Genomic DNA, 10,735 nt, shown 5'->3' with positions numbered 1-10,735 from the left:
GTGGACATTCGAAGAGTGGCCCCACGTGCAAATTCCCAGCTGAAGTCCAGCAAGCCGACCGATGCTCCACCCTCCTGTTTCAGCTCACACTGTTAACATGTCCTTTCCATGATCCATCTAGTGCAGGGCTCTTCACAATTTTGTGCTTTTTGTGAGTGACTGTGCTCTTTCAAATGGCCCCAAACATCGTGCTGAAGTGCTTCCTAACTGCAAGAAAGTTGTGATGTGGATTACAGAGAAAACAGGTGTGTTAGAGCAGTTGTGTCCATTTCGAATCAACGATACATACCAAGTAATGTGTCCGAGCAGAAATACGCATAAAACAAGGTTAAGTTTGATCAATTGAAAAAAATGTGATTAGAGGCTCACAAAAACCTAGTGCTGTACTCTCCCTAGGAATAAAGACTCAGTATTGCTAATTCAGGCTTCCCAGGTGACTCAGTGGTAAAGAATCCATCTCCCAATGCAGGAGAGGCAGGTTCGATCCCTGGGTCAGGAAGATCCCCTGGAGAAGGGAATGGCAACCTGCTCCAGTATTTTTGCCTGGAAAATCTCATGGACAGAGGAGCCCAGCAGTCTACAGTCCATAGGGTTGCAAAGAGTCAGCCACAACTAAGCGACTGAGCGGGCGCACACACACACACATTTGCTAATTCAGTGTTCCAAGCTACTTTACAGAACATGACTACCATGAGTAACATGAATCGGCTGTGTTTTCATTCTTTGCTGGTAAAGAAACTAGGGCCTAGACAAGTCATGTCACTCACCTGGGCTTGCACAGCCAGTGAGTTGCAGGTCGCTCTGAGAGGAGTCAAAGCAAGCGCTCTGCTCTTTTATGAGGTGAGGGTAAATGCTGGTGACCTGGGACATAAGTGAGGGAGCAGACGCAGACCTGTCATTAAATGGTATTAGCTAAAGTTTCTTTCAATCTTTATGACTGGATATAAGTGAAAGCCTGGGCTTGGTGTGCATCAGTCCTCAACACCTCTCAAATTCTCCTGATAAACCACCGTTTTTAACACAGAGAGAGCAGCTATCAGGTCCAGAGCCTCCAGTAGGTAGAAGAGTCTAGCTGGAAGTAGGTAACAACTATTTTTATACTTGCTTTCAAGTAAAATTCTTGCCATAAATTCTGGGTCATTATAATAATTTTAACACTCCACAAAATGACAGAAAGTTTCTTTTCACATAGATTTCATTGAGTAAGTATTTAAATATTTAAGTAGTATAAATATTTAAAGAAAAATGTTAACAATTGTAAGGAAAACTCCAGAGGTGGCATGTAGTGGTATGTGGGTGAGTCAAAAATCAGGAAGGTGACTGTGAATGACTGATGTTCTGGGGCGGCTGGCAAAGTTCTGTTTCCCGATCTGGATGCTGACAATAAAAGGTTGATTTAATGGTTTATACCCCAGTGGCTTAAACCACCAGCAAACTACTTATTCTACAGTTCTGGAGGTCAGAAGTCCACGATGGGTTGGTAGGGCTCTGTCCTTTGAAGAATGCTAGAAGAGAATCTGCTTCCTTGCCCTTCCCATTTTCCAGAAGCTGCCTGCCCTCTTTGGCTTGCAGCCTCTTCCTCCATCTCCAAAGCCAACCGAAAAACCTCTCTCCTGTCTCCTCCTTTCCTCTATAAGGACCCTGTGGCTATGTCAGTTCCATTTGGGTAATGCAGGACCACGTTCTCAAGATCCCTAACCCCATATCCAGAGTCCCTTTCTGCCAGGTAAGTAAGGGTCTGCAGCTGGGATGTGGTCATTGTTGGGGGCCATTATTCTTCCTGCCACGCGTGGAAGCACACTTAGGGAGGAGGCTGTGCACGCATGGGTGTGTGCAGAGTCTGTGGAGCTGAGCACTTGGTAAGTAAGGCTCCTCCATGCACACAGCATTCCAGCGCAGTCAGGTGTGCAGCTGCCATCTGCCACTGTCCCTAAAAAGCCTCCCTCTGCAGCCTAGCTGCAGCCAGCAGGGCCACCTTTCCCTCCCAGCCGAGACCAGGGAAGACTGGAGGGTAGCGGAGCCCCATGCTGGGAAGCTGGGCAGTGGATGGCCCGGGTGGGAGGGTGGCTGCAGCCCACCCTCAGCAGTCACTCTGTTCAATTGCTCCTTAAAGGGTTCCTACAGCAAACCCATGGCAGGTTCATTGCCTGAATTCACGGGGAATCATTTGGTCACAATTCTGGATACCACCAGTTTCCCCCATCCTAGTTTAGCTGAGTTTGGGGTTTTACAGAGTGCTGATCCATCTGCCCTCCTGATCGCATCATGTACTTTCAAAACTGGATGCCCTGGGACTTCCCTGATGGTCCAGTGGTTAAGAACTCTGAAAAAAGAAGTTGTTGACACCCTTCATGGCCTCTTTTCTCTATAGATCACAATATTCTTAATAAGAATATAGTTGGTTGGGTTTTTTTTTTCTTTTCTGCAGTGGTACCTGATAAGCTTAGAGAAGATTCTGCTAAATGGAGGATATTTTCAATTCTAATTTATTTAGGTGGGAATGATTAACGATTTCAGCCACAATATTTTCACAGATAGTGTATTTCCATTTAGAATACATTTAACAAATGTTATACAAAGATAAAACTCTCCTATAAGTTGACTTTATAATTCTTTTTAATATTTTGCCAGTTGTAAATGCTGCAAAACCATAAATTTCTGTCTTTTCGTCAATCCAAGTACAAAATATAAATTTTCTCAATGTAAGTAGGAAATCCATCAAAACAGTCTTCCCACAAATGAAGACATTCTAAAGAAAAATTTGAGAATCTCTAAATTAAATCTTGGCCACCATTCATGTTCCAGTTACTTAATTTGTTCAGCAACCCCTTTGCTTTTGAGAGATATGTGAAAATGTTTTCCAGCATGAAATAACTGAAATTTGATGAAAGCTTTGCTTACAGTACCCTAAATTTGATAAAAGTTAAAGTTGATTTTGGCAGGCTTGTTGAACACTCTGACTAAAGGTTTTCAATTGCTTTTGAACAAAATTTAGAGGATTCATTTGCAAAATGTTCAATTCCACTGTAAACACTTCAAATGATTTACAAAGTAATTCTTCAAAGGCTCAAACGGTTGAAAAATTTGACTGATGACAGGCAGCAAATGAGAAAGCATACTGCTATACAAGGCTCTGCCAAGTAATGTGGGAACCTGAGGCAGAAAGAAAATTAATAATACAGATCCTATCTGTAAAACTTGGATATTTCGCTTATCGTGGCTTTTGCATTAATTTTTATTTTAAAAATACATGTAGAAAAATGCTATTTGTCTCGATTATTGAGTTTTTTGCTACCCCTTAAACTTTGTGCTGTGCTTCAGTCACTTCAGTCGTGTCCAACTCTTTGTTGGTAAATCTATGGACCGTAACCGTAGCCCACCAGGCTCCTCTGTCCATGGGATTCTCCAGGCAAGAATACTGGAGTGGGGTGCCATGCCCTCCTCCAGGGGATCTTCCTGACCCAGGGGTTGAAGCCGCCTCTCTTATGCATTGGCAGACAGGTTCTTTACCGCTAGAGTCACCTGGGAAGTCCCCGTTAAACTTTGTACGTCTCCGTTCCTAGTCCCGGCCCTGTGATCAGATTGAAATATGTCTTATATTAAACACCTATGCCAAAAAAAATTGTAGTGTAATTACTCTTTATGTATGCATTTGTACATACAAATGACTAGAGTTTCCATTTCAATTGATATTCCATCACAGCTTGTTTTATCCCAATTTTCAATTATATTTGCACCACACCGATTCCAAGTTCATTTCTGCTCCATGAATTTCCTAATTGGATATGAATATTGTTTTTACCATGCTGCTGTGTTCTACTAAAATTTATATTCATCCTTGCAAGCACAAAGAATTCTATCTTTGATGCTGAACTTTTTAAATGAATGTGCAAGAATATTTACAACAATGTCAGATGTTTCACGCTCCCCAGAACAAACTCTCAAAAGCTCAACTTTGATTCTATTATTGAAATCTACTGAATATCTATAGAAAGTGCTTGAGGACCTTGATTTAAAACAACTGAGGGCTGGTATGTTTGTTGCAAGCAGCTGAGGCCCTCCAGCTCTGAAGAAGGGGGTTGGTGGTGGGGATGACCGTACCAGCCAGGAGGGAAGTTCATGAAGATCTGAGTTAGAGTGCCCTGGTCCAAACTGCTGAGAGACCACAGGAATCCAAGACAAGACCTGGCCCCCAGTGCCCCAGCATCTATGTCTTTGTTCTGCTCCCACCTGCAAGTTCTTTCCATACAGTTGGACCAGGGAATCTGAATGGCTAGACAGTTTTTTGAGCAAGACATGGATGGTTGACCCTCCTGTGAACTGGCTGCTCCTGGGTTAGGTGTCAAGCTTGGGTCCAATCAGCTGAGTGAGACCAGGGCAAAGCGTGGCACAAGGTAACCCAGGACAGAACAAGGGTACCTGGGGCACAGGACATTTTCCTTAGGAGGGGCTGTGACGATGGACTTAGTGGGCACTGACTGGTGGCCCTGGCCCAGCCAGCACTTACTGCTGCGAGGCCACAGCGACTCCTCCAGGCAGCTCTTTCTTCTCTCTCCTGATTGCCCATCTGACATTCATGCCCTCAGCTCTGTTACTAGAAGCTGCTCTCCATGTCCACTCAGCCAGATATCTTGGAAAGGAAAAAATGTCCTTCCTAGTGATCACTCTTACCTACTCTGAGACAGACAACATTCCCAAAAGTACCCAGAAGAAGCTGCCAGCCTCTGCCTCTGTGGTCTTGGAACCCCCTCAGGATCGTAACAGTGGAAATTAATGAAGTCCTTGTGGGGCATTTCCCAGCCTCCCTTGCACCCTTGCCATGGGTACCCGTGTGACACGGTCAGTCACGTGAGGGCAGATTTTGCACAAGACTTCCAGGAAAGTCCCTCAAAAGGGGGCAGTCTCAACACAGATCCTGCAAGTATTCTGTAAGATTTCTACCTAATGGGGATACTGTTGTAAGTACAGTTTTTTAAATGTCAGTTTCCAATTGTTCACTGCTGGTATGTAAAAACATGATTGATTTTTTTGTGGGCTGATCTTGTATCCTGCAGCGTTGCTAAAACCTCTTACAAGCACTAGATGTTTTTGTAGATTCCTTGGGATTTTCTGCATAGAAATGTCATCTGCCAATATAATAGTTTTATTTCTTCCTTTCCAACCTGTATGCCTTCTATTTGCTTGTTTTGACTTCAGGTACTGACTAGGTGTTTCAGGACAAGGTTAAGTAGGAATGATGAGAATGAATATTCTTGTCTTGCTCCTGATGCTAGAGGGTAAGCACTCAGTCTTTACCAATGGGTATGTTACAGGTTGTTTTGTATATGCCCTTTATTAGTTTAAGGAAGTCCCCTGTTCCTAGTTTATGAGAGTTTTTGTGGATGTTATAAAAGTACTTTATGGATGCTCATGACTGGATGTTGAATTTGATTAAATGTTTTTTCTGAATGATAGGCTCATGTGGTTTTTCATCTTTGGACTGTTAATATAGTAAATTACATTGATTGATCTTCAACGCCTTGCATTCCTAAGATAAGACCCACTCATTTTTTACATATTGCTGGATTCAGTTAGGAAATACTGTGTTGAGGATTTTTGTATCTATGTTCATGAGGGATACTGATCTGTAGTTTCCTTTTTCTTGTATATCTTTGTCTGGTTTTGGCATCAAAATAAAGCTAGTCTCAAAAATGGAGTTGGGGGCATCCCTGGTGGCTCAGTGGTAAAGAATCTGCCTGCCAGTGCAGGAAACATGGGTTCAATCCTTGGTCTGGGAAGATCCCACATGCCACGGGCAACGAAGTTCACACTGCACACCTACTGAGCCTGTGCTCGAGAGCCCTGGAGCTGCAGCCACGGAAGCCTGCACGCTCCGGAGCCTGTCTCTGCAGCGAGAAGAGCCGCTGCAATAAGCAGCCTGTACTCTGTGACTAGAGTAGCCCTTGCTCTTCGCAGCTAGAGACAAGGTTGTGCAGCAACAAAGATCTGGCACAGCCAAAAACTAGTGAATAATAATAATAATAAAGAACATAGCACATTGGTTGTTTAAAAAGTGAGTTGGAAGTATTCCCCTTTCATGTGCTTTCTGGAAGATAGCATATGTGAAAAGATCAGTCTAATGTCTTCTTTAAACACTTGGGAGAATTTGCCAGTGAAACCTGGTTCCGGAGTTTATTTTTCAGATGGCATTCAACTATAAATTCAGTTTCTTTAATAAATATAGGACTATTCCTGTGACCTCTTTCTTCTTGGATGAGTTTTTCGTAGTGTGTGACTTCAAGGATTTCATTCATCTGTCAATTCTGTAGAATTGTTTGTATTATTATTTCCTTATTACCATTTTAATGCATGTGAGGCCTATTGTGATAATTCCTCTTTCATTCCTGATACTGGTAATATATGTTTTCTCTTTTCTAGTCAGTCCACCTAAAGTTTTATCAATTGTATTCATTTTTTCAAAGAGCAAGTTTTTGTTATACTGATCATTCTCTATTGTTTTCCATTTCACTAAATTCTGCTCTTCATTATTTCCTTCCTTCTGCTTGCTTTAGGTTTATATTTTTCTTATTTTAGATTCTGAAGGTAAAAGCTTAGATATTTGAGATTTTAAAAAATATATTCATTTAATACTATCAGTTTTTCTCTAAGCAAGCAATGCTTAAACTGCGTTTCACAGATTTTGGTATGTTTTATTTTCATTCAGCTCAGAATATTTTCTAATTTCCCACAAGACTTTCTTTTTGACCCATGAGTTATTTAAAAGTGTGTTAAGTTCCAAGTTTTAGAGATTTTCCAGTTATTGTTCTGCTATAAATTTCTAGTTTAATTTCATTTTAATCAAATAACATACTTGGTATGATTTCAATATGCATTTGTTAAGACTTGTTTTATGACCCAAGATACAGTCTTTCTTAGTGAAGATTCTTTGCACACTTGGAAAGACTTTATTTTCAGCTGGATTTTGATGGAATGTTCTATAAACCTCAAATAAATCCAGCTGATTTATGGCTCAGCTCTTCTATATCCTTGCCATTTTCTATTTATCTGCTCTATTAATTACTGACAGAGGAAAGCTGAAGTTTCCAAATTTCCGTTTGGAGTTTCCATTTCTCCTTTCAGTTTGATCAATTTTTCCTTCATGCATTTTGGAGTCCTGTTATCATATGCACGCACATTTAGGATTTCTGTGTCCTCCTGGTGAACTGGCCCCTTTATTGTCATGTAATGTGTCTCTTTATCCCTAGTAATTTGCTTTGAAGTCCATTTTGATATTAATATAGCTACTCCAGCTTTCTTTTGATTGGTGTTTCCATGGTATATCTCAATATTTGTAAGAGTTTTATTGAAATACAATTCACATATCATATAGTTACCCATTTAAAGAATATTGTTCAGTGGTTTTTAGTATACATATTTCTATCTTTTGACCTATCTATATCATTATAATTATATACAGCATATTGTATCTTTTAAAATCCATTTTGATCATCTCACTAGTTGGTATCTCACTAGTCCATTTCGATTGAATGTTATTATTGATGTGTTTGGACCTAGTTCTGTGGTTTCATTTTTATTTCCTGTTTGCTCTGTTTTTGTGTTCCTCTGTCTCCCCTTTCCTTCCTTCCTTGGTTAAACTGTTTCTTTGTATTTCATTTTAGTTTATGTCTTGTGTTTTTACTGTGTTCTTAAATTTTTTTGTGACTGCAATATACATACTTAACTTTTTATTGTCTACTTAGAAGATAATAAGAATACTGTATTCACCCCCTTAAATCGAATGTAGAAATCTCACCACCATCTAAGTCTCTTTACCCTCCTTCCGTTATAACTCATATAATAGATCTGCATTGAAAACTTCCTCTACCAATGCCATAGTTTTTGCTTTCAACTGTCAATTGTATTTCAGATAACTTAAGAGAAGGTGAACAGTCTATTTACCCAGATGGCTATCATTTCTGTCATTCACCCTTCACTCCTGACGCTAGAAGTTTCCCTGTGGTATCCCCTCCCTTCCACCTGAAGAACTTCCTTCCATGTTTGTTTTAGAACAGGTGGGATGGCAACAAAGACTCTTACTTTTTCTTCATCTCAGGATGTTTTTATTTTATGTTCGTTCCTAAAGGATGTTTTCACTGGATAAGCTGGGTTAGTGGTTCATCTCTTTCAGCACTTCAAAAATGATACGAATGAACTTATTTACAAAACTGAAATAGATTCACAGACACAGAAAACAAGTTTATGGCTACCAAAGGGGATAGCGGGTAGGGGGAAGGAGAGAAATTAGGAATTGGGGATTAGCATATACCCACTACAATACATAAAACAGGTAAATAGCAAGGCCCTACTGTATAGCACAGGAACTATACTTAATATCTTATAATAACCTATTATGGAAAAGAATCTGAAAAATAATACACACACACATACAGATGAATCGCTTTGCTATACACTTGAAACTACTGCACTGTAAATTATGCCTCAATTTTTAAAAAGTTGTTTTACTTTCTTTCTGTCCCTATGGTTTCTGATGAGATATCAACAGTCAAATAAATGTTCTGCTATAGATAATGTGCTTTTCTCTCTAATTTCAAGGTCTTTTTGTTTTTAAAGAACTTTGTTTCTCATATATCTAGGAGGTGATTTCTGTGAGTTTATCCTGTTTGAAATTTGTTGAGTTTCTTAAATCTAAAAATTTGCAAAATATTCAGCAATTATTTTTCAATTATTACTTCCTGAACTGCACTCTTTCTCCACTCTTTCTAGAACTGAGATGACACGAATGTTAGACTTTTTCGTATTATTCCATAGGTTCTTGTGGTCCATGTGTCTTGGAGAAGACTCTTAAGAGTCCCTTGGACTGCAAGGAGATCAAACTAGTCCATCCTAAAGGAAATCAGTCCTGAATATTCATTGGAAGGAGTGATGCTGAAGCTGCAATACCTTGGCCTCCTGATGAGCAGAACTGACTCACTGGGAAAGACGCTGATGCTGGGAAAGACTAAAGGCAGGAAGAGAAGGGGACAACAGAGGATGAGATGGTTGGATGGCATCACTGACTCAATGGACATGAGTTTGAGCAAGCTCCAGGAGTTGGTGATGGACAGGAAAGCCAGATATGCTGCAGTCCATGGGGTTGCAAAGAGTCGGACACAACTGAGCAACTGAACTGAACTGAACATAGGTTCCTGAGACTCTGTTCAATTTTTTCAATCCTTTTTCTCTTCTTTGTTCAGATTGAATAATTTCTATTGATATATCTTCAAGATCACTAACTTTTCTGTCATCTGTATTCTGCTACTGAGCCCATCTAGTTATTTTATTTTTTAAATTTTATTGAAGTATAGTTGATTTATAATGTCATGTTAATTCATACTGTATAGCAAAGTGACCTAGTTATACATATATATTTTTCACATTCTTTTCCGTTATGGTTTATCACAGGATATTGAATATAGTTTCCAGTGCTATACAGCAAGACCTTGTTGCTTATCTATATGTAGTAGTTAAAATCTGCTAACCCCAAATCCCATTCTTACCCTCTCCTCTCCCGTTCCCCCTCCGCAACTACAAGTCTGTGAGTCAGCTTCTGTTTTGTAGATATGTTCGTTTGTGTCGTATTTTAGATTTCATGTATAAGTGATATCACGATGGTGTTTCTCTTTCTCTTTCTGACTTAACTTCGCTTAGGATGACAATCTTTAGGTCCATCCATCCAGTTATTTAAACTGTTTGGTCATTGAATTTTTCAGTCCTGTAATTTCCATTTGGCTCCTCTTCGTATCTTCCATTTCTTTGTTGAGACTGTCTGTCTTTTCATTCAAGAGTGTTCGCCCTTCCTTCCGTAATTCTCATCATTTTTGGTTGTGCCCGGTTTTCACTGCTGCACGTGGGGCTTTCTCTGTTTGTGGTGAGCAGGGGCCAGTCCTCGTTGCGGAACACAGGCTCTAGCAGAGCGGGCTCCAGTCGTTGCAGCCCTGGGGCTCAGCAGCTGCTGCACACAGGCCCAGCCGCTTGACATGCTTGTGGAATCTTTCCAGACCAGGGATCGAACCTGTGTCCCCTGCACTGGCAGGCAGATTCATACCCACTGTACCACCAGGGAAGTCCCCCTTACTTCTCATAGTCATAGTAGAGACTTTAAAGTCTTTGTGTGAGAATTTCAACATCTGTGTTTTCTCAGGGTTCACATTTATGGATTGCCTTTTAACTGAGAATTGAAAATTTTCTCATTCTTTATATCCTAAGTCATTTTAGATTGTATTCTGGACATTTTATATATCATGTTATGTGACTCTGGGTTTTGTTTATCAAGGAGAATGTTGATACACAAAATATATATATATATATATATATATATATATATATATATATATATATATATATATATATATATATATGTAGGCTTCCCTGGTGGCTCAGAGGTTAAAGCATCTGCCTGGAATGCTGGAGACCCAGGTTCGATCCCTGGGTCGGGAAGATTCCTTGGAGAAGGAAATGGCAACCCACTCTAGTACTCTTGCCTGGAGAATCCCATGGAGGGAGGAGCCTGGTAGGCTACAGTCCATGGGGTCACAAAGAGTCGGACACGACTGAGCGACTTCACTTCACTTCTTCATAATATAATATAAATATATAGTGTACTATTATATACATATAATTGATCTAGACTAGATTCAGGCCATACATTTCAACCCACTTTCTGGCCTCTGGTTCCAACATCAGTTGAGTTTTCAAA

The 10,735-nt window shown here is 40.2% G+C and overlaps 1 non-coding gene across 1 annotated transcript; it reads left to right on the top strand.

The window, feature by feature from the left end:
* Nucleotides 1-10,404: 10,404 nt before the first annotated feature.
* TRNAS-GGA (transfer RNA serine (anticodon GGA)) lies at nucleotides 10,405-10,476 on the top strand. The gene has a single exon. It is a non-coding gene; the product is annotated as a tRNA-Ser (tRNA).
* The last annotated feature ends 259 nt before the right edge of the window (nucleotides 10,477-10,735 follow it).

The sequence above is a fragment of the Ovis canadensis genome, chromosome 7 (genome assembly GCF_042477335.2).
Source record: "Ovis canadensis isolate MfBH-ARS-UI-01 breed Bighorn chromosome 7, ARS-UI_OviCan_v2, whole genome shotgun sequence".
NCBI classification, from domain to species: Eukaryota; Metazoa; Chordata; class Mammalia; order Artiodactyla; family Bovidae; genus Ovis; species Ovis canadensis.
Note: the sequence above shows the minus strand (reverse complement) of the source record. Positions and strands in the feature narration are given on the sequence as shown.